General features: G+C 42.0%; 1 protein-coding gene and 1 long non-coding RNA gene across 8 annotated transcripts in view; both read right to left on the bottom strand.

Moving 5' to 3' along the window:
• CADM1 (cell adhesion molecule 1) overlaps nucleotides 1-25177 on the bottom strand; it is a 351444-nt gene that overhangs the window by 304327 nt on the left and 21940 nt on the right. The window lies entirely within an intron of this gene.
• The window catches only part of LOC132240529 (uncharacterized), a 5589-nt gene continuing 206 nt past the window's right edge, over nucleotides 19795-25177 (bottom strand). The window contains exons 1-2 of the long non-coding RNA XR_009454349.1: nucleotides 24592-25177; nucleotides 19795-24380 (exon numbers count right to left, since the gene is read on the bottom strand). The exon at nucleotides 24592-25177 is cut by the window's right edge and continues 206 nt beyond it. This is a non-coding gene — a long non-coding RNA (uncharacterized LOC132240529). The remainder of the gene's footprint in view (nucleotides 24381-24591) is intronic.

Genomic DNA, 25177 nt, shown 5'->3' with positions numbered 1-25177 from the left:
ACAAAGCCATCTCTGCCCCACAAAGCCATCTCTGCCCCCACAAAGCCATCTCTGCCCCACAAAGCCATCTCTGCCCCACAAAGCCATCTCTGCCCCCACAAAGCCATCTCTGCCCCCACAAAGCCATCTCTGCCCCCACAAAGCCATCTCTGCCCCCACAAAGCCATCTCTGCCCCCACAAAGCCATCTCTGCCCCCACAAAGCCATCTCTGCCCCACAAAGCCATCTCTGCCCCCACAAAGCCATCTCTGCCCCCACAAAGCCATCTCTGCCCCACAAAGCCATCTCTGCCCCCACAAAGCCATCTCTGCCCCAGAAAGAACAACAGCTGAGACTAACTCCCAATATCAACATTTGCTACACTACTTCCATTTCCCGGGCTTACGTCAGTTCTTAATCAATTCAAACTATCAGTGTCACAATTATTTTTCACCTTCACACAGTGGCCAACGAAACAATTTAAAAAGAGAATGAGGTAAATGCCCAGCCAGTGTGGCTCAGTGGACAGAGTGTTGGCCTGAGGACTGAAGGGTCCCGGGTTCGATTCCGGTCAATGGCATGTACCTCAGTTGCAGGCTCCTCCCCAGCCCCTCAGGGCATGTGCAGGAGGCAACCAATCAATGTGTTTCTCTCACATTGGTATTTCTCTGTCTTTCCCTCTCTCTTCCACTCTCTCTCTCTCTGAAAAATCATCCTCAAGTGAGGATTAAAAAATAAAAATAAGACAATGAGGTATACACTCGGCTGATGTGGCTCAGTGGTTGAACATCGACCTATGAACCTGGAAGTCAAGGTTCCATTCCTGGTCAGGGCATATGCCGGGGTTGTGGGCTCAATCCCAGTAGGGGGTGTGCAGGAGGCAGCCGATCAATGACTCTCTTTCATCATTGATGTTCCTATCTCCCTCTCCCCTCCTCTCTGAAATCAATAAAAATATATTTTTTAAGAGAATGAGGTATATATGTACATTAGTGTATCATAATCATATTATAGGAAATTAATACAGATCTGCCTTCCTTTCCTTTATAAAAACCTAGGTGCCTGACATTTCTCTACCACTGGGTACTACTTTCGGAAAGGTTATGTTTTTATAATGAAAAAACTCTCACTGACCCACTGGGTTGCCTACTTCCTCACTCATCAATTAAAACCATCAGCAAATGTCACCTTGCCTTAGTGAAGTGCAGCTGAGTGTTCAAATGTCCCAACCTGAAGGGCCACAACTCCCTGCTCACCTCCCCATCTACCCCTGAAGCGGGAAAACAACCCCGCGGAGGAAACCAGCAAGAGCCACGGTCCTATAGAAAGAGCTACTCCAGTTTTCCAGCTCCAGGCGCAAGCTCCTTCCCCCCATGTCGGCCCCATCGCTACCTGCAAGAAATGCTCTGCTACCCACAGCCTCCAGGGGAATCATGGCACCTCACGTCTGCAATGGCGTTCGCTCAGCACGCTGACAGACACAGCCCTCTGCACCTATGCCTCTCCCTCACATTGAATCAATTAGCCACGTTAAATATTTAACACATTAGTCTTATTTCACTGAACAAAACAATCCACAAGCAGGTCTGGCAGAGGCGATGCGAGATAGGAAGTGCAGCAGACCTGGAGAAAACTGAATGAAGGGGAAAGTATGTTTTAGGTGAATGTGTATTTTAAAAAATATAAAAATCTATTCTCAATCCACTGAAGATGGATTGCTTGTCTCTTTGCTTTTCCTGACAGGCCCTGAATCTTTATGGAGAACATTAAATTAAAGCACATAATGGGTTTATGTAGCGTAGTGCACACTGGAGACATCAGTCACATCCCTTAAGCATTTTTCTCATTTTCTAAGCCTGACTTAAGCCCGTTTCCCCACTGATGGGGGAAGTCCACACCAGCCCACCAGCCACAGCTGCAGTCCAGGGTGACATTTTCCCATTTGGTGTTGTCAGCAGAGGCTGTGTCCTCCTCTCAAAGTCATCACAGGTTATTCCTTTTCCCGCATAGTTTACAGGAAACAGTGAAAAGCTAACAGGGTCATTCCAGGCAGAGGTCTGGTTTTGGTTTTCCCTCCCCCGACTTTTAAAAATACTGTGGCATTAAAGGGGGGGCGGGGAGGGGGGGCCCAACTCACAGCTGCCCTGTGGACCCAGGTGAAGGAGTTGGACCATTTCTACTCAAGCGCACAGGCCAAATTCATGCGCAATGTAGCCAGAAGCTTAGAACCAACACTAGGTCACGTAGGGATGCTGTTTGTGTGATCCAGAACATTCTTCACCAGTATCAGCACACTTTATCCGTCTCCTAATCCAACAGGACACTTTAGAGTGATTACCAGGAGGCACTGCTGTCCATCAAGCGCGGGGCTTACAATGTCACAGGGCCGGGCTGACCCACAGGAATGCTCCTCAGAAGATACCCAAACTGTAAGACCACTTAGCAGGGCAGATGTGATGCTAAGTAGGAAACAAAAGAGCAGGTTGCTGGCCATGGAGCTAGATTTCATTAGCATTATACACACTCCTGCATCCTATTATTTTTACTGAGAAATGATTAGAGCCCTTGATCTCTGCCTAGGAGCATTATACCTCAGCATATTGTGTCAGGACTTGAAGGAAAAGGCATTTCAATGGAATTCAAAGGGAAAAATAAGACCACTGCAGCAAGCATTGCCAGTACCCTCCTGCACGAATGTGGGGGCAACCTGGCTCAACAAATCCAATATCAGATCATCATCTAGGCAGCATGTTCTGAGTGACAGAAGAGGTCTTTACAAACTTAAAACAAGTAGAAATAAGATGTCCAGTTAATGCCTTAGTATGTGAAACACACAGGTATCCAGAGAGGAAATAAATTTCCATTGGTTACAATAGCTACCCTGGAAGGGCTCATACCATGTGCCGTGTACTGTGATAAATATTTCAGAGCTATAAATACAAACACAGACCTAGACAGACGTCCCCACAACCTCACAGGGGAGATGTTCTTATCCCCATTTACAGACAAGAAAACTAGGGCTCAGACAGGGTAAGCCACTTGCATAGATCACACAGTCAGGGTGGAAAAAGTGAGATTTCAATCCTGAAAGGTCTTTCCAAACTCTGACTTCACTTCGTCACTGTTCGATTTACTTTATTTCATAGCCTCAGATTTTTGTGCCCAGGTGGTCAATGTTTTTTAATCCTCACCAGAGGATATGTGTACTGATTTTTTTTTTTTTTTTAAGAGAGAGCGCAAGAGAAACATCAATGCGAAAGGGAAACATTGATAGGCTGCCTCCCGTATGGGCCACAACCCAGGATCGAACCCACAACCTAAGCATGTGCCCTGACCGGGAATCTAACCCACAACCTTTTGGTGGACCAGATGACACTGCAACCAACTGAGCCACCAGACCAGGGTCCAAGTGGTCAACTGTGATCAAACAGTCTCCATAACTTTTTACAAGAATGAAAAGTAGGACAGATGCTGTGTTAGCCTGGGAATTTAAATGCATTGGGCTAGATTTTTCCTGATGTTTTTGATAAGCACATTAGCGTTAATTCTAGAATGGGTTTCTGCTGAAATGAGTACCAGGTAAGTGCCTCTCTTCCAGGTCAGAGTGGACAACAAACATGATTCCCATGTATCTAATCCATAATGCATTATGGGACTCCAGCAATACAACCATGATTTTTAGAGACTGTTCATTTAACCATACAGGTAATTAATAATTTATGTTACTTACTTTCTAGCCAAGACTTTAAGAGCAAAAAAAAAAAGCTATGAAAAAGCCTCCATCGTGTCCCTCAGGCTGGGTGACCCTGAAACCAGAGCCGCAAAGACGTACAGCACCCTAAGTCTTCAAGGGTGCCAGGTCTCCAGTGACTGAAGGCAGAACTAGTTTGACATTTCCTGCTGACTTGATTAGAGCATCTTTTTATGAAGTTCACTTCAAATCGTTTTAAACCCATTTGCTTGTGTCAACATCAATGTACTCAGTATTATCTACCAATTAGTAAACCGGAAAATATTCTTCAGATAATCTGAAACCTCAGTAAAATATTCAGCATGCCATTCACTTACTATAACTGCCCTGTAGAAACAAATTAGGAAAACCAGCTGCCACAGGATAGCATAAACATCCATTAATACAGCCCAACCACTTCCGGCTCTGGTGAGATTCTTCAGGAAAGAGAAAATGCAGTGGAAATATAAATCAAGAATTTCAGAAGCTTAACAAGCCTTCCAAGAAGTTGCATCAACATTAAAGTGTACATTTACCCTTCCCTATTGTGAGGTCAAACTTGGGCTGGGAAGAAAGAGGTTACATGAAACACTGGACAATTCTTTCACTGAGCATCTCAAGTCTGTGCTTCAATATACGTCTAGAAGGCCGAGATAGTTCTAACATATGTCATGCTTCATACAGATCAGAAATGTCAGAGAGCAGGAAAGCTCACCACATCTGAATACGATTATGAAGATGCAAGGAAGCAACCAATCCCATTGCTAGGCCCAGGTTTTGCACAACTCGCTTACGTACGCGACAGAAAGCACCTTCCAAACTTAAGGACGCTAACGGGCACATCACTACGGCCAACACTGGCTTGTCCTTTCCACCCATCAGCCTGACAAAAATTCTAGTTTAAATACTGCAATATTTCAATAGCCGCCTTCCACTCAGGCCCTTTCAGGACTTTTCATCTTAATGCACTGGTTGTAAATAAACTGTGGCAGCAGCTGTTAGGAGAAATTAAAAGCGCTTTTATCTTAGGAGATAGCGGGTGGGGCCTGTTCTGATGGACAAGGATGTGCAGGAGAGGCCGGCAGTGAGGAGCAGCGCCCTTCAACAAAGGGTTTCAGTTTAAGATTAGGCTTCAGTCGCTGATGCTACTTCAACCTTCTACATACACGATCTGGACCACTTCAGAGTGAGCACCTGACACAAAGCTCCAATCAGGGTATGGGCCGCGCTTCGGTAACTGACTGCAGGTGGAGGGGCTGGAGGGAGCGCCCGGCTCTTTCCTGGGAAGGGCCGCGATCCCAAACAGTGGGGGGCGCCCCCAGAACCAGCTCAGAGGTGCCCACAAATAGGTTCACAAAGTGCTTCCTAAGTGCTCATGGAGCCACCCAATGAGGAAGCCGCTCGATTTCTAGAACATTTCCATTTTGAGTTTTTCTAGGTGTATCAAGAAATGAACACACTCTGAAAACAGGCAGCTTGCCAGCAAGCCCCTCCTCAAAGGCTGAGTCAGGCATGGAAAGAGAGGCACCCTAACGGGACCACCTGGACCAAATACCTTTGTCATCTTACGATTTTTTTAAAGGAGGAAAGAACTCAAAAATACGCTCATCCTTTTAAGAGTGAATGAGTTTGCAGACAACAAGGGTTTGTTCCTAACTCTACAGCAAGCCACGGCTGAAACATAAGACCTTCCACAAAAGAAAGAAATCAAAGGAACTGAAAAAAATTACTCACAAACCCAGTCACATCTATACATCCTCTGGAGAGAAGTCATAAAGTTGTCGTAAGTTTACACTTCTCTTGACATTAATTATTAAGAAAAGCTTTTCATCTTGATTATAGCCATTAATAAATTAAAAGTGAATATGTTTCTATAAGTACTTCATTTCCTAACCAGGTGGTACACTCAGCTTCTAGCTTTCATATACAAAAAGGCAATTAAGACAAAAACATCCTGCACATGCTATCCACAAGAAAGACAAGTATAAACTTTAAGATTAATTTAGTTTCACCAATTTTAATTCCCCATTTCCAACATTTACCAGATTTTTAATTTTTAAGAGTTTTTCCGTGTTCCATCAAACAGACACATGTTCACTGAGGAAAAGCTTCAAGCCTCTCCGAACATTACAAAGGAGAACGGTAAGCACCGTGTCAGTCTGTGTTCCTAGCACCACCTTATCTGAGAAGGAAACAGCTGGAAGGCAGCCAGGGTTGGCGCTTCCTCTACCATAATGAAGGCTCTCTCTGAAGGCTCTCTTAGAACAGGTCATTGCCAAAGCCAGAAGAAAAAACAGACACAACTTCATGAATAGGATACCTGGTTCACTTGTGAAAATTCTAAAAGACTAGAATTTCTAAAGAAAGCAAACAACTTAGTTATCATCATGCGGGGGGGGGGGGGGGGTGTTCCTTGCAGAAAGGCAAAGGTCTGCCAGTATGGAGGTGGGGGAGGCACCTTACTGCAGTTCTGGTGTAACATTCGAATTTTTAGAAAGAGCAGCCAGGTGCTCCAAATGTTCATTTGTCCCAGGGCGGTGCATGAAGTTAAGTCAGAGGAGGTGCAGAGGCTGGATTAAGAATTAAACAGTTCTGCCAGAATAAATGCTTATAGAAGTTCTGATTTCCATTTCTATAAATTTCAGTTATGCCTAAGTACCTTTCATGTAAAACACTTCAGCCACTCCACTATAATAATGATAAGAGTAAGAATAATAATAGCTAACACTTTTATGGTGCTTACTGCTACGTCCAAGGACCGTTCTGATAGTTTTATATTTATTAACTTACTGTAATACAATTCTATGAGATGAATACGATTCTTCTCCCTATTTGACAGAGAGGTTAGGCTTGCCTGAGGTTTCACAGAAAGAATAGTAGCCCTACCTGGTTTGGCGCAGTGGATGGAGCGTCGGCCTGTGGACTGAAAGGTCCCAGATTCGATTCCCCGGGCACATGCCCGGGTCGAGGGCTCCGTCCCCAGTGGGGGACATGCAGGAGGGAGGCAGCCGATTAATGAGTCTCTCTCATCATTGATGTTTCTGTTTCTATCTCTCCCTCTCCTTTCCTCTCTGAAATCAATAAAAATATATTTTTTAAAATAAGAAGTAGTAAAGCCAGGATTTGAACCCCAAGCTGTCTGACTCCGGTGCCACATTAATGAACTGTCCGAGAAGTGCTTCTGGAGGGCAGGAAGCTACTACCTGCATGTAGTGACTGAGAGAGTGGAACTGTTCCTCATAACCGTGTTAGCCGAAAGTCCCCAGGCGTTTAACTCTGGTTCTGTGATCTTGGACAAGTCATTGATCTGAGTATCAGTTTTTTAATCAGCATATATAATCCTATCTAATAATGAGGGAATATGCTAATTGACCCTCATGCTGTCACAAAGATGACAGTGACCACAGCCAATAAGGAGCGAATATGCTAATTGACTGCCCCACCCTCAAAGATGGTAGCACCCACAGCCACAAGATGGCAGCGCCCAATGCCCTCAGGCAGGCCTGGCCGCTCCACACGCCTGCCTCCAGAGTCCCCCAGTCCCCTCAGCCGCCAGCCACCCAGGGCCGCCCGAGGCTCAGGTAACCAGGGCCGACCATGGCTTGCGCTGCTGGCAGTGGCAGCAGCAGAGGTGTGATGGGGCGTCGCCTTCCCCTGATCACCAGGTCGCCTCCCACCTCTGAGGGCTCCCAGACTGTGAGAGGGGGCAGGCCGGGCTGAGGGACCCCCCTGCTCCAGTGCATGAATTTTCATGCACCGGGCCTCTAGTAACAATAATAATAATACCCACTTCATATGACATTGGGAGCTAGGATACAAAACACATTAAAGTACTTTGTAAACTATAACATTTGTCTGAAATGCCACTGTAATGATTAACCTTTTCATATCCTCTGCTCACCTTCTCTATTTTAGACCATTGTACAGTTCAATTAATAGGAAATGCTAGGAAAAGAATAAAAACTAAATAGAAAACCAAGTACCAAAGTAGTTGGAAACTGTCTTCAAAGAATACTGATTAAACTAGCCATGGACAATGAAACACATTCCTGGTAGGCAGGGCATTGTGTCAAAAAGCCCATTTAGCTGGCCTAATTTATTCTCCTGGAAAAACCATAAAAACCTTTCAGATACTATTAGGAAGTAAGCTATCATCCATTAAAACTAAAGTCCAATGAAAAATTTAAGGAATGCAATAGATTTGTCAAAAAGTCAAGTGGTATTCCTCACCGTTCGTTAATGACTGCAAAGCACTAAAACTCCAAAGTCTGTACAATTAGGGTGCCTGCACACACCATAACGGAAATCACAGTCACCAACAAGTGCCTACTGTGTGAGAACACAAGGCTCCTATGGAATGATCGTCTTTTTAAAACTGTCCTAGCTGAGTTAATCAAAACAAAAAAAAAAGGTACATTTTTAAAGCCCCTTATGTAGGTCAGGGATTGTAGGATAACATTAATTACTTACTAAATCTCACTTAATCCTTGCAATACAACAATCATAGGAAGTAGGCGGTATCATCCTAATTTTTCAAATGAGAAAACAAAGGCCAAACATGTGAATCAATTACTGTAGCAACTCAGAAACCCAAACTGGCCCCATGTTTAAGGGCACACGCTCCGTTTCCCTGGAGTCATCCAAAGTGCCGTGGACTTTTTAACCAACATACTTCTAATATCAGAGCAGAGGGAATTAATAAAGACCCTAGGCGGCTTAAGGCATAGCCAAAAGTTACCTGGGTACAGATATCGCTAACCTTGAAAGTACATGCACGTTTTGCATTCCATATGATAATATATATTTGCTAGAGGCCCAGTGAACAAAATTCATGCATGGGTAGGGTCCCTAGAGGATGCCGGCCAGGGCCTCCCTTCCTGCAGTTGGCCGGCCAGCCCCGCCCCCTGGTTGGACTCCCGGTTGAACTCCCGGTCAAGGGAACAATTTGCATATTAGGCTTTCATTATACAGGATAGGATTGTTTTGACATTATTTAAATGTATTTTCTCAAATCTTCTAGTGAAATTGAAATACCAGAAATACGCACCAAATGTATCCTATGCCAGTCTGGAGGAACACATTTTACTATCCTACCTGCTGAAAAGACAGAACACACTTAGAGCAATCAACCCAAGTCTGCACAGAGCAGCTTGATCAACAAGCAGAACTGAGCACAGTAGAAACTGCACACCTACTACTCAGAGTGAACTGAGCATTTCTCAAGGAAGTGAACTTGGAGCTTGACATGTCAAATGAGGAATTAGAAGTAGCTGCAAAAGAGAGTGGGTATTCAAAATGAAAAAAATTGCATGCTAAAAAGTAGAAGTGAGCTAAGAAGGGGAGTGAGACTCCTCAGCATTTGGGAATGAGAATGTAGACATGGGAATACAGAGGACAGTGGCTATCAAACAAGGAAGCATCAGAATGACCTGGCAGGCTTGTTAGACACAGGCTGCTGCCTTCTCTCTTCCCCACTAAGTTTCCAATTCCTAGGTCTGGAGTGGAGCCTGAGAATTTGCACCTGTAACAAGTTCCCAGGCCACGCCAACACTGCTGGCCTGGGCACCGTCGGGGCTGTATTTCAGGAGATGAGAGAAGGCATTTCAAAGATGAGATAACAGTTGAGTTATGCCCTCGATTTCAATCTGCAGATCCTGTGGGAGAAGGAAAGCCTCTCTGGATGGAATGAATAGCATGAACGGTGGTAATAAAACAAGAAAGATTGGCTTGGCATGCATGGGGTTCATGTACAGGAGCTGGTAAGGCATCGAACTAAGCTGCTAGTTGTAAATCCAGGGAGAAGGAAGAGGGCACGAGGCGTGGGAGGCACTATAAGAAGCGAGAGAAGCTAGGTCCAACGCAACCAGGTGGAAACAATCAGAAATTGGCTCTGAACTTGATCATACCAGGGCCAGAGAAAGCGAGGTCAAACATGATTCTAAGAGTCCAAAAAGTCTACCTTATAGAAAACAAAGAGGAAATCCAGAATGGTTTGGTTATTTGTGAGGTGAAGAGAGAAGAGTTCAGTTTTGTGTGTAAGTTCCCAGTCGCATACGCCTCCTTGGGCAAAGATAACAAAAGCAAAAATAAAGAAATGGGACTACAGCAAACTAAAAAGCTTTTGGGGGAAAAAAATCTAACTTACTGAAGGGGAGAAGACATTTTCAAATGACGTTTCTGATAAGGGGTTAATACCCAAAATACATAGAGAACTCATACAACTCAACATAAAACACACACACACACACACACACACACACACACACACAAATCCAAGTAAAAAATGGGCTGAGAACCTGAACAGACTTTTCTCCAAAGAGGACATACAGATGGCCAAGAAAAGATACTTAACACCACTAGTCATCAGGGAGATGCAAATTAAAACCACAATGAGGTACTACTGCACACCTGTGGGAATGGCTGTAATAAAAAAGTCAACAAATAACAAGTGTGATGGCGGTTGTGGAGAAAAACTAGCCCTCAGGCACTATTTGTGGGACCGTAAACTGGGCAGCCACTGTGGAAAACCAGCATGGAGATTCCTCAAAAAATTAACCATATGACCCATCAATGCCGCTTCTGGGTATTTATCTGAAAAAATCAAAGACACTAATTCAAAAAGATAGTATGTATGTTCACTGACTGCAGCATTTATTTACAACAGCCAAGATATGAAGCAACCTAGATGTCCATCAACAGGCAAATGGATAAAGATATGGTACGTATATACAATGGAATAAATATTACTCAGCCATAAAAAATAAAATATTGCCATTAATGACAACATGAATGCACCTAAAGGTATTATGCTCAGTGAATAAGTCAGAGAAAGACAAATACCATATGATCTCACTTATATGTGGAATCTTAAAAAAAAATTAAATAAACAAAACAGAAACGAACTCATAGATAAGGAGAACAAACTGATGGTTGCCAGACTGGGGAAGAAGGGGTAAGTGGGAAGAGGAAAAAAGGGTGAAGGGATTAAGAAGTACCAACTGGCTCAGCCAGTGTGGCTCAGTAGTTGAGTGCTGACCCATGGACCAGGAGGTCACGGTTTGAATCCTGGTCAGGGCACATGCCTGGGTTTCAGGCTCCATCCCCTGTCCCCAGCCTTGGGAGTGCAGGAGGCAATTGATGGATGTTGATGGTTCTCTCTCATGGATGTTTCTATCTCCCTCTTCCTCTCCCTTCCTCTCTCTCTAAAATCCAGAAAAACATTAAAAAAAAAAAAAAGAACTATAAACTGTCAGTTATAAAATTAGCCACAGGGATATAAAGTACAGCATAGTGAATATAGTCAATAATCTATAATAATAAAAGTGTAATATGCAAATCGACCAAACAGCGGGACAACCACGCGATGACACCCATTGGCACCAGGCCAGCCAAGGCGGGTGCAATATGACCGGCCATTGCCCCATGATCACCCCACAGAGGGAGGTCCAGGCGACTGGCCTGGTGGGACAATCAACGGAGGGCTCCATGATTGCCTCAAAGAGGGAGACCTAGGCCACCGACCAATGGGCTGTGGTGGGTGGGCGGAGCCTCCCTCTTCAGGGCGAGACCAATCAGCCACAAGCCTGGCTGATGACTGCGAGTGCAGCAGCGGTGGTGGGAGCCTCTCCTGTCTCCTCAGCAGCACTAAGGATGTCTGACTGCCTGAGGAGGGGGCCTAAGCTGGCAGGTGGACATCCCCCGTGGGCTCCTGGGCTGTCAGAGGGATGTCTGAGTGCCAGCTTATGCCCGCTCTCTGGGACCAGCAGGTGGACATCTCTCCCAAGGGGTCCCAGAATGCCAAGAGGGCACAGGCTGGGCTGAGGGACCCCCCCCCCCGAGTGCATGAATTTTCATGCACTAGGCCTCTAGTATTGTAATAACTGTGTATGGTGTCAGATGGGTACTAGACTTATATGGCAATCACTTTGTAAGTTATGTGAATGTCTAATCACTATGCTGTACATCTGAAACTAATATGTCAACTATAATTTTAAAATAAATAAATAATTAATAAAGATGTTTTAAAAGGCCATCCTAATACTTACCTGTATCTTACAGGTAAGTAGAGCCCATAGAGCAGCCGTGGGCAAACTACGGCCCGCGGGCCGGATCCGGCCCGTTTGAAATGAATAAAACTATTGAAATAAAAGACCGTACCCTTTTATGTAATGGTGTTTACTTTGAATTTATATTAGTTCACACAAACACTCCATCCATGCTTTTGTTCCGGCCCTCCGGTCCAGTTTAAGAACCCATTGTGGCCCTCGAGTCAAAAAATTTGCCCACCCCTGCCATAGAGTGAAAGTCAGCTTAATAATGGAATGTAGATGTGGGTTTGGGAGTCATGGGCCTTTTGAAAAAAGTGAATAAATGGATTCCCAAAAGGAAAAGCATAAACAGAGTGTCATATTAAAAGTCCTAAACACAAGGAAAAAAAGAAAAAAACATTTTATGACCACATAAGGTGACAGATGTTAACTAGACTTATTGTAGTGATCATTTCACAATGTATACAAATATCAAATCATTATGTTGCACAACTGAAACTAATATAGTGTACATCAATTATACCTCAAAAAAAAATAAAAAACCTTTTAACTGCTTAGGTTGAAGTCATTAGAGATGACACTCAAAACTATGTGTGTGTGTCTGTCTATATGCATGGCTAGTTATTATCCTATCAATGTGCAAGCTTAGTTTTTAAAAATCAGAAGGTAACTAAACATAAAGTTCTTCAAAATTCCCCAGTTTGCCAATACTGAACTATTAATTTATTATTCACTGCCACATCAGCATCACTCTCAGCTCTTACTGAGCTCCTCGCATAAGCCATCTGGATGTAAGTCACTCAGCCCATCTGTGATCTCACATTCACAAATCCTGAACATTATTTCTTACCATACAAGGAAAATATATTTCTACTGCTCTCTTTACAATAAAAGAAAACTGCATACAGCTCTCTGGATTTAGGGAGAAAAAAGTTATATCTTGTTAAAGATACTGACAACTAATTATTATTTGATAATCAATAGTTTATTAAGCAGGAAAAAAACACACAAAAACCCTTAATACCCATTTCAGATAATTCAATGAGATCTACTAGTCACATCTACTCTTCCAAAAATATACTGCTTAAATATTTACTTAAAACCAAGTACTTCAACCAGAAGCAAATAACTAAGATGAGGATAGGTGCCAATTTAACTTCCCAGCGCAGCCTAAGTAGGGGTCACAGAGCCCTGGTTTGAGTACAGGCTCAGCCATTTGCTAGCTAGTTTGACTAAGACTCGGTTTCCTCGTCAGAAATCTGAGGTTTCAAAAGCATCTACCTCACCTGGCTTGAGAGAGGCATAATCAATCAATTAAACAAAAAGAGTCCAAAAGGAGAACCACACAAATATGGCCAATTGATTTTTGCCAAAGGTACACAGGCGACTCAAAAGAGAAAGGTTGGTCTTAACAAGTATTTCTGAAACAATTGAACATTCATATGCGAAAAAGATAAACTTCAATCTACACCTACTACCTTATGCAAAAATTAACCCAAAATATATCACACACCTAAATGTAAAACTATAAAACTTTTAGAAGAAAATAGGACAGAATCTTTATGACCTTGGATTTAGCTACCTTATCAAACACAAGGCATAAAAGATGAAATTGTCAAACAGAACTTCATAAAAATTAAAAACTCAGTGCAAGATAATAGAGTTGACCCTTTAACAACACAAGGGTTATGGACCCAACCCTAGTGCATTCGAAAATCTGCTTATCAATTTTGACTCCTCAAAAACCTAATAGCCTGGCTCAGTTGGTTGGAGCATCCTTCTGTGTACCAAGGGTTACCGGGTGACTCTGGTCAGGGCACATACCTGGGTTGTGGGTTAGGTCCCTGGTCAAGCATGTATTCAAGTCTCTCACCTCCCCTCTTTCTTTCTCTTATCTCCCTCCCTCCCTTCCTCCCTCTCTCCCTCTCTCCCTTCCTCTCTAAGCATATCCTCAGGTGAGGATAATCCAATCATAGAAAGACAAGTATCACATGATCTCACTTGTATGTAGAATCTAATGAACAAAATAAACTGACTAACAAAATAGATCCAGAGACATTTAAGCATGGAACAGACTGACTAATATCAGAAGGAAGGAGGGAGGGGAGATGGGAAGAGATTAACCAAAGAATGTATATGCATAGCCCATGGACACAGACAATAGTGCAGTAGGTCTAGGGGAGGGGGGAGTACAGAGTTGGAGGGGTCAATGGGGGTAATGGGGAATATCTGTAATACTTTCAAACAATAGAGATAAAATTTTTAAAAAGTAAAAGAAAAACCCTTAATAGCCTACTGTTGACCAGAAGCCTCATTGATAAACAGTCAATTAACATGTTTTATATTATATGTATTATATACTGTATTCCTACACTAATGCAAGCCAGAGAAAGAAAATATTAAGAAAATCATAAGAAACAAAAGATGCATTTACATATAAGTGGACGCACGCAGTTCAAACCAGTGTTGTTCAGGATCAATTGCATTCAAAGAACGAAAAGACAAGCTATAGACTATGAGAAAATGTATGCAAATCACACATCTACAAAGGGCATATGCTCAATATTCTCAATACTCAACAGTAAAATAAAAGTTTTTAATGACAAAATACTTGAAAAGACACACTTTACCAAGGAAGATACACAGATGGCAAATAAGCACATGAAACGATGTTCAACAGTAGTCATTAGGAAAATACAAAATAAAACCATAGTGAGAGGCCACTATATAGCTACCAAAAGGACCAAAATTAAACACACACACACACTGACAATATTAAGTGCTGACAAGGATGCAGAGCAAATGGAATTTTCATGCATTGCAGCAAGAATGAAAAATAACACAGCCACTCTGAAAATTAGTTTGGCAGTTTCTTTAAAAGTTAAACATATATTTTAATGTATGACCTGACAATCCTACCTCCAGGCATATGCCAAGAGACATGAAAATTTATGTCCACAAAAAGCCTGTACACAAATATTTATAGCCACATTACTCAGAGTGCCAAAAGCTGGAAATAGCTTAAATGTCCGTTTATAGATGAATAGATAAACTATGGTGCATTTGTACAATGGAATACTGCTTAGCAATATCAAGGAATGAACTACTAATCCATGCAACAACATAAATTAATTTCAGACGCAATATGTTAAGTGAAAGAAGCCAGATTCAAAAGATTGCATCCAGTATGATTCCATTTATATGAAATTTTGGAAAAGACACAAAACTATAGTAATGAAGAACAGATTGGTGGCTCCTCATTTCAGAGCTTCGTGAGTTAAAAGTCAGGTGGGACTAAAGTATTCTTTAGGTCCCACCGAAGACCTTAGACGAGCAAATGTCACACTAGGAAGCAGACTTTCTATCCTGAGAGGTGCAGATGTGCATCACAATAAACGCAGACCTCCAAGTGCCCACTCGGAAGATGCAGAGAATATTTTTAAACTTTAGTCTTCACTGTAGTCTTGGCAAATTTACTAAACCCTTTGCATAAAGAACAAAATAAAAGCACACCGTATGAAACTTTTTAACAGACTAGTCTTCTGGATGTTAAATGTGAGTTTTTAATAATAATTCCTTTATATATTCACTTTGCATCATTGCAAAATTTTAGATTCACATTCAAAATGAAAGGCTTATTTTACAAATTATTTCACTGAAATACCACACATCTCTCTTAAAATCAAATTAAACCAGATAAAATTGTAAAGAGTACAAGGGGGAGCAAGAAGGGGGGGTTTGGGAAAGTGAGGGAGCAGGACCCTGACTGTGGCAGTCACACACGAGAGTAGTTACAGGATTCTATGCATCAGTCAATATATATACAGAACAGTCACCCTCAAAATAAGTAAGTTTTAGCTTATGTAAATTTAATAACGAATTCCTAAAAGTATCAATGAAACAAAATTGTCACTAGAAAAAGAGTACTTACCTCATAGAAGAGTTGTGAGAACCCAAGAGATGCTGCATGAACTATGCTCGTAGTAAGCACTCAGTACATTTTAAATTATTACAGTATCTAGCATGCAATTCCTATTAGAATCAAATCAATACATTTATCAAGGATCAATTATGTCCTGGCACAGAGCTGGCTTCTACAGCAAATATAACATACATAGTGTCTATACTCTCAAGAATTTCAAGAATGTAACTTACATTCTCATTATAAATCTAAAAGTTAAGACTAAAATTCAGTTATAAAATGTTTAGGAGCAAAGTCAACATAAATTATCGATAATAAAGATGACCAAGCCCAGATAATCCAAGGTCATTTCCATGTGGTTCTTAAGTGGGGGTTGGGGTGGGGGAGGACTGGAGGTTTATTTCCACCTCACCTAGGCAGCTTAGGCCCAGAGCTCACTGCATCCTTGCAGTGGGTGCACTCTCTATGCAGCATCAGTAGATGGCAGCAGGAGGGGACCAGGAGCATGCTGGGTGGTTGGAGAAAGCAGCCTCAGAATTAAACCTCCATAGAGCATAACCCACTGAGAAAATGCAGACTTTATTTGCATCTTTGAATATTCAGCATACTCAACATTTACAAGATAAGAGAATCAGAATGATAAAGATTTCCTGGTTTAAAACTATCCTGGAAAAAAGAAGGCTTAGAAATCAACAACTGTATACATCTCATTATGAGGTAGCCGATTTGTCATCCTACCAAGCCAGAAAGCAAGCCCTGGGAGATACACCAAAACTGAAAGGTAGCCACACACTGACTTCCACAGAAAAAGACACACAGCGCTCAATAAATATAACATTTTAGCAATCTTTTTTATTACAACCTGTCATCCTTCTTATCAATGATTTTCAAATGGTAGGTCTTAAAATACTTGGAATGGGTCCCACCCAGCATTTGTTTAAATGAAATAAACTAGAAATGGAGTAATTGCAGTGAGGTAGGCTAAGATACCAAAATGAGTGGCTAGATCAGGGGTGGGCAAACTTTTTGACTCGAGGGCCACAATGGGTTCTTAAACTGGACCAGAGGGCCGGAACAAAAGCATGGATGGAGTGTTTGTGTGAACTAATATAAATTCAAAGTAAACATCATTATATAAAAGGGTACGGTCTTTTTTTTCCAATAGTTTTATTCATTTCAAACGGGCGGTAGTTTGCCCACGGCTGGGCTAGATTAAGGTGGACAAGATACAGTGGGTAGGTTCAGATTGATAGAGAAGGAAAAGGAAAGAAAATATGAAAGCATACTGAAAGAAAGCATCAAGGCACAGTTAAAGTGCCTTACTGTGCGTATATGCAAAGTGATTTATTGTCATATATGGTTGCATACATCTTGGTCAAAATTTTTTTTTTAAAAAAACACTTCCTCAAATCTTAACCCATGGCATAGTAACCCCTTACCTGAAACCTCTTTGAAAATATGTTTGCATACTCTTTCCAAGGACAAGAATCCAATGGTTATTTCTAAGAAAAGGAATTACCTATCCAGCTTTATGTAACCAAGGCAGAAGAGGGGAAAATAAAAAATATAGGCTGCTTTCTAAATTTGTACTACGTCACCTGATCCATAAAATACAGCCACAATGTCAGCCTGTGACCTAAGATGTGCCACACTGTGCAGCTTTGTGGGAGCCAGTTACACACACGAGCAGAGCCAGGACGATGGGCCGGCACAGAAGGTCATCGGGCGCAAAGCCCTGGTGCCTAGCAGGGGGCAGCTGTAGGTGGGCCCTCATCCCCAGGGTGACCTTTCCTCCCTTAGCATATCACTGGTCATGCGGTCTGGACCCCTGACCTTTCCTCCGTGGAGATAACAGATTTCAGCTCCAGGCCCAGAAAAGCAGCAAAACCAGACAAGCGACTCCTCAGGACCAGCTGCTTTGGATAATAACCCCTCTGCTCTGGTGCAGACCCATCAATCACCGAGAGAACTGACCTGGAAATCTGCGAAATATTCTAATGATTCCTCCCAAGACCTCCCTTAAAATCTCCACCCTTAAAACCTGAGGCCAGAGGACCCAGTGCTCTCTCTCCTGCCCCCTAGCCTTTACCCCCAACCCCACCCCCGCGTGTCACCTTTACCTCCCTCACTCCCAAGCTCCAAGGGCCCTGCCTTTGCCTCTGTAACTTGTTTCCTAAGCCCATCTCTTCTATGAATTACTTCTTCTACCTTTGTGATTTTCTAAATAAATGTTCTCTTATAGTTTGAGTCTTGGCTTTGAATTCTTTCTCAGCCAGAACTCAAGTACCTAGGCTGCTGAACCCAGGTCCTGTCTGACCTGAAGGGCCTAACCTCTGGTGCTGTTCTGCCTCCAGATTGCTGTTGCAGTTGGGGTCCAGGCAGAGACAGGGACCACACACACACACACGTACACACACGTACACATGTACACACACACACACACACACACACACACACCCCTATACATTCAGTACAGCAGAGTCAGGATCTAGTAAATCACAATCAGATGAAACCCTGAAGAACGTAAGCTCCATTCCTAAATTCCCTGGTACACAGAGATCACAAAATAAAATTTTAACATAAAAAAATTCTAATATTGGGTCACCAAAAAGTCTTTTAACAAAAAGCAAAAATCCACCAAAGCATCCTAGATTGTAATGAAATAAAAGAAACAGCCTAACTGGTGTGGCTCGGTTGGTTGAGCATCTTCCATGCACCAAGAGGTCTCCCTTGATTCCTGGATCCCCAGTAGGGGGCATGCAGGAGGCAGCCAATCTATGTTTTTCTCTCACACTTGAGGTTTCTCTCCCTCTTCCTTTCCCTCTCCCTTCTTCTCTAAAAAAATCAATGAAAAATATATCTTAAAAATAATAATAAAAGAAATAAACAGGTTACCCTGCAAAGCGATCATTAAAGAAAAAGGTATGTTGGAAAACAACTGAAATGTGAGAAAACAAAATAGCTGGTGGATATCTATAAAAGAATCAAAAAACAGTCCGTATACAGGGTATAGGAAACACTATATAATAAACACCCTAATATGCAAATCAACCAATGGCAGCAGCAATCAGGGGCGGGCCGGCCATGGGCGGCAGGCACCAGGACATGAGCTAAGACGGGTGCCAGTGAGGGTCCCACCCCCACCATCGCCCCACAGATAGGCCCTGATCGCTGGCCAGGCCTGGGGGCCCTACCCTATATATTGGGAACAGTCTTAGATTTAAAAATTAAAACCTGGCAAGGCTACTCTAACACTGAAAAAACAGGATGATGCAGCGATGCCATGCATGGACTCTGGCTTGCACATTCTGTGGTCAGCCCTGAATCTGACACTTATAACTGTGTGACAAAGCAAGTTACTTAACTTCTCTCTGCTTCAGTTTTTCCACCCATAAGATGGGGAAAATGGTACCACTGCCTCAGAAGGATCATGTTATGTACTACTTTTTATAATCAGGGCAAAAAAATGTAGCTGCCCATACAACAGCAAGATGTTTCACCTGTGTGAAAAGTGTGGTCACGGGTGCGTGCAGCGTCCCGGATTGCGAGAGGGCGCAGGCCAGGCTGAGGGACCCCTCCCCTCCCCGCACGAAATTTTCTAGTATATATATATATATAAACACTCCAAAGTCCAAGGAATCTAGACAAAAACAAACAATAAATAAAAGGTTTCCACAAAGCTAATGTATTTACATGCAGCATCCCATTGCAACTGATTTTTTAGACCTTTTAAACAGCAGGCTTTGCATCATTCTTTTTCTCTAGTTACAAAAATAACACATTCATTATAGAAATTTCAAACAATATGCAAATAAAATAACTTAAAAGTAAAAATCCTTCATAACCCCACTCTTCAGATATAACCATTGCCAATAGTTTTGTCTATTCTTCACATTTTAGTGACTATACTAATTATAGTATGTGTTACAGACAAATTATACATAAAATGTAAGGTGTTTTTTTTGTTTTTGTTTTTTAAGGAAGGTAGGATCGCCCTAGCTGGTTTGGATAGAGCGTCGGCCTGTGGACTCAAGAGTCCCAGGTTCTATTTCGGTCAAGGGCATGTGCCTTGGTTGCGGGCAAATACCCAGTGGGGAGTGTGCAGGAGGCAGCTGATTGATGTTTCTCTCTCATCGATGTTTCTAACTCTCTATCCCTCTCCCTTCCTCTCTGTAAAAAAATCAATAAAATATATATTTTTTTAAAAGGCAGGATCATTCCACATATACAATATTCTGTAAGGTGCCTTTTTTCAGCCTACTGGTATTTATCTTGAAAATCTTTTTCTGTACCTAGACACAGATCTACATCACTCTTTTTAATGGTTACAAAGTATTCTGTTATAGAGGCCAACATTTATTTAACTAGTCTCTTACTGTCGGACATTTGGACAATTTTTTGCTATTAAAAACAATCCAGTAGTTACATCCTTGTGTATATATATTTAAATTATTCCTATAAGCTAAATTCCTTGAAGTAGGTTTTTTGTTTGGGGTCACAGAATATGCTAAACTTAAAAAGAACCACTTAGCTTTAATTCATACCACCAAAAATCTTCAAGGTAGCAATTGCTTTAATTGCTTAATTATTTTGATTTTCATCTTTAATACTGTTTTTGAGAATCATTTATTCTACTCAAAATCAATTGCATAGGAATTAAATCAAAAGGTATGTTTTAACACATTTCTGATCACTTATCAGAAAATATACTTTATCTGTATTCTATATAAAAATATTCTTTTTAAGAAATTTTATGTATCCCCCAAATCATTCAAAAACTCGTAAATCCCACTAGACTTGGAAGTTCTTCTTTAACTCAAATAGATTCACTGTAACCAGTGTCCTGTTTGTCTCCCAAAGAAAGAAAAAACACAAAGAACCCCAGCACCGAACAGCTTCAAAGTCCAACCCAAAGCACCCGACAGAGCTGTCACTCCTGACCGTGCAAAAGGAGCTCAAACACAGAGTGTCATGACGTACAGAGTGTGATTGCTAGTAAATCACCCAGAACACATTTCATGGCAAACAAAATACTTGCTGAAAAATATAGATACCAGGGCAACCATACCGACCTTTTATGTTTTATCAATCATATTACTGAATTATTCTCACTCTTGAAAATGAAAGAGGAAAAGGTGTTATAAACAATGATAATTAGTTAAGGGCCCCGTTCCACACTAAATCATTCCTGCCAAACCTATGATAATCCAACAGACGTGCTATTGTCTGCTCCTTAGTCCTTGTCTAGACGAAGGATGTAGATGGCAGATCCCAAAGCGGCATACACAACTTACTGGTATTAAACTCAATGTTCTAGACCAGGGGTTCTCAACCTGTGGGTCGCAACCCCTTTGGGGGTCGAACGACCCTTTCAAAGGGGTCGCCTAAGACCATTGGAAAATACATATATAATTACATATTGTTTTTGTGATTAATCACTATGCCTTAATTATGTTCAATTTGTAACAATGAAAATACATCCTGCATATCAGATATTTACATTATGATTCATAACAGTAGCAAAATTGCAGTTATGAAGTAGCAACAAAAATAATTTTATGGTTGGGGGTCACCACAACATGAGGAACTGTAGTAAAGGGTCACGGCATTAGGAAGGTTGAGAACCATTGTTCTAGACAGAGAGAGTATAATATGAGTCAGTTCTCAACAGGCCTTGGATAGACGTGGGAATTCTGTGCTACTACAACATCACAATGCCTGGCATCTAGTGAGAACTTACTCAAAATATGGAGTAAATGAAACTTAGACTAGGGGACCACCAAATGAGAAGGTATTTGCAAACGACTGCTCTGACAAGGAGTTAACATCCAAAATATATAAAGAAGTCATACAGCTCAACACCAACAAAACAAACAACACAATTAAAAAATGGGCGAAGGACCTAAACAGACATTCCTCCCAAGAAGACATACAAATGGCCAGAAAATACGTTAAGAGATGCTCCACTTCACTACTGAGGAAATGCGAATCAAAACTACAATGAGCACCACCTCACACCTGTTAGGATGGCTATTATCAACAAGACAAGTATTAACATATGGAGACAAAGGAGTCCTCATTCACTGCTGGGGCATAGCCAGTATGGAAAACAGCCCAGAAGCTCATCAAAAAATTAATAAGAGTTACCATGTGACCCAGCAGCCCCTCTTCTAGATACCTACCCAAAATATTTGAAAATATTTATTCACAAAAATATAGGCACTCCTTATGTTCACTGAAGCATTATTCATGGTGGCCAAGACATGGAAACAACCATAAAAGTGTCCTTCAATAGATGACTGGATAAAGAAGATGTGGTACACATATACAAAGGAATACCACTCAGCCCTAACAAAAGATGAAATACTGCCATCTGCAACAATATGGATGGATCTTGAGAATATCATGCTAAGCAAAATAAGCCAGGCCGAAAAATTCAAGAGTCATATGATTTCACTCATATGTAGGATATAAAACTCGAAGCAACAAATAAACAAACAAGAAAGGCAAACAAAAATTCATAGACACAGACAACAGTATGGTGATGACCCGAGGGAAAGGGGGGGGTGTGGGCGGGGTCAGGGAGGTAGGAAAGGGTAAAGGAGGCCAAGTATATGGTGATGGAAGATGATTTGATTTTGGGTGGTGGACCCACACTGCAATACACAGGTGATGTATCATTGAATTGTACACGTGAAACCTATATAATTTTATTAACCAATGTCACCCCAATAAATTTAACTAAGTATTTTTAAAACTCAGAATAAATATATGTATGAATAAATAAATCACCTATCTTTAAAATTAGATGGTTTATAAGATTAGAAATTCCACACATTTGACCATTTACAAGTCCCAAATATTCTCATCTAATAAAAAAATCCATTTAGAAATAGATAAGCCTACTTATTTTTATCATTCTAGAATTTGGCTGTACCTGCTTGGACCTGGTAAAGAGAAAAACAAGTTGGAGAAGAAAGAAAATGGTATAGGATTCCCAGTTCCAAATAGGTTAGTAAGAGTATTTACACTGAATGGGTTTCATCCGTAACCCTTACCAAAGAGGTAGCGAGGTACAGAAAAGAGAACGTTGGGGCTTAGCCCTGGCTGTGGATTCACTTCAATAAGTCACTTCACTCTTCTGAGCCTCCGTTTCCTTGTTTACAAGACGAGGAGGTTAGTCTTATGATCCCTAAAATCCCTTTATCTCTACATGTCTGTGATATACTAACCTTCCCTCCCCCGAAAAGGGAGGAAGGTATCAGAGACACCCCAGTAGCAAAGTATCTACCTGGTAAAGAGGAGCACTCAGTCAACTGCCCACGGAGGCCAATCTGCAGCAGCCAGGACTGTGGTCAAGACCATGTCATTTCCAACCTCAGCTGGATGCTCTCTCTGAGTTCCCCAGGGGATCTGAAATACCTCTCCCTCCTGCTGTCTCTTCCAGGGACAGTCAGCAGGTACTACAGGGGCTCCTGCTCCCCGAAGAGGCCCTCCCCACCGAGTCCTCAGCCCTCCCACATGCAGTTTAACTTACATTCACCCTGTTCTCAAAGCTGTTCCCTCAACTCCACCTCAGGGAGAAAAAAGTGAAGGTCTCTCCTCTCCAAGCAAATGCCTCCTCATGGGCCTCATGATCAACTCTCCCTTCCTTATCTTCAATCTTACAATCTTCTCAAGGATCCCTAATTTATAAATATACATATTATAAAATTTCCCTCAGTCCTACATCTCCTTCTGTCCGCTTCCTTCTCCCTGGCCTTACTTGTACCAGTCATGCCTCTTAAATTTCTTAACTACACTCCCTGCTCCTTTTCTGCACTCCCATTTGCTCCACCTGCTCCATTTGGTCTCCACCCTCCCCAGCACTGAAATTGTGAGGCAGATTGTCCCTTACAAATGCGTAAGTGCTATGTCCATGAATGGCCTCCTTTATCTTATCAGACCTCCCTGTAGCATTTGACAGTGTTTCTCCCTTCCTTTCAGAGAACTCTCTTACTTCTTGGATCCCAAAACAAAAACCTTTCCCATGTTGCTCCAAATCTCTGACAGTTCCTTCTTCATTCCTTTCACTGGTTTGTCTTCTACCTACCTGTAATCGTCGATGTTTCTGAAGTTCTGTCCTAAGCTCCTCTTCTCCTCTTAGCCAGTACCCACACTTGGGAGATCTCATCAATGACCCTGGCCCCAAGGAGTGCTGCTAGAGATCTCCACCTGCATGTGCACAACCTCTTCAAAAGCTTAACCCCAACACTGTCCATCTTGTCAACTCCTATCACCCACCGAGGTGGCTAAGCCAGAACTTGACCATTAACTAGTCTTCTGTTTCTCATTCTCACAGTTAGGAAACTCTACCCTCAAACGCATCTTGAAACCAACTTCCTCCCAAACTGTATAGTAAGTACCTTAAAGGCACAGCTTCTCCCTAACTGTTCTCCTATCTGTGGTCTCTAATTCTCCCAATCCATTCCACCCACAGCCAATCTGACTCTCTCCACCCCCTACTGACACACTCCACAGGATTCCTCATTATTACCTAGTTTGTCCATCATCTGACTCCCACGTACCTTCTCCAGCTTTTGCTCCTCTCACAAAGGCTCCCCCTGACCCCCACCCACCGCCGTACCAAACTATTTGCGGTTCCCAGTATACCCCATGTTTTTTATGCTTCCATATCTGTCCACATACGCTCTCTCTCTACCTGGAAACACTAAACCAGGGGTCCTCAAACTTTTTAAACAGGGGGCCAGGCCAGTTCATTGTCCCTCAGACCGTTGGAGGGCCGGACTATAGTTTTAAAAAAAACTATGAACAAATTCCTATGCACACTGCACATATCTTATTTTGAAGTAAAAAAACAAAACGGGAACAAATACAATATTTGTATTTGCATGTGGCCGTAGTTTGAGGACCCCTGCACTAAACCATCTGTATGGCTATCTACAAACTACCTTTCAAGACCCAACACAAAAGAGGCCTTGGAAGTCTTTCCTGACTCAGTCTCCATACTACGTTAGATACTCTTCTGTGCTTCTGCAGTACCCACAAATCATGTGTATTACGGTTCTTAGCACATAGCATTGGTTTTTTGTTTTTGTTTTACTATCTGCCGGCATGGCTCAATGGTTGAGTGTCAACCTATGAACCAGGAGGTCAAGGTTCCATTCCTGGTCAGAGCACATGCCCAGGTTGTAGATTCCGTCCCAAGTGTGGGGCATGTAGGAGGCTGCCAATCAGTGATACTCTCTCATCATTGATGTTTCTGTCTCTCTCTCCCTTTCCCTTCCTTGCTGAATAAAAATGTATTTTTAAAAAGAATCTACAGTATAAGTCTATGGAGGGAAGAGACCACCTTATAATTCATCTTTGTAAATCTAGTACTTAACACAGTATCTAGCACATAGCAGGTGACACACATAACGACAAATATATAAGAGGGGGTGCATGCATGCAGCATTTACTCAAAAGGCATTAAAAGGCTGAGAACAATATGTATAG

This window comes from Myotis daubentonii, chromosome 9 (genome assembly GCF_963259705.1).
Source record: "Myotis daubentonii chromosome 9, mMyoDau2.1, whole genome shotgun sequence".
NCBI classification, from domain to species: domain Eukaryota; kingdom Metazoa; phylum Chordata; class Mammalia; order Chiroptera; family Vespertilionidae; genus Myotis; species Myotis daubentonii.
The sequence above is the reverse complement of the archived record's forward strand: the minus strand, read 5'-3'. Positions and strand labels throughout refer to the sequence as shown.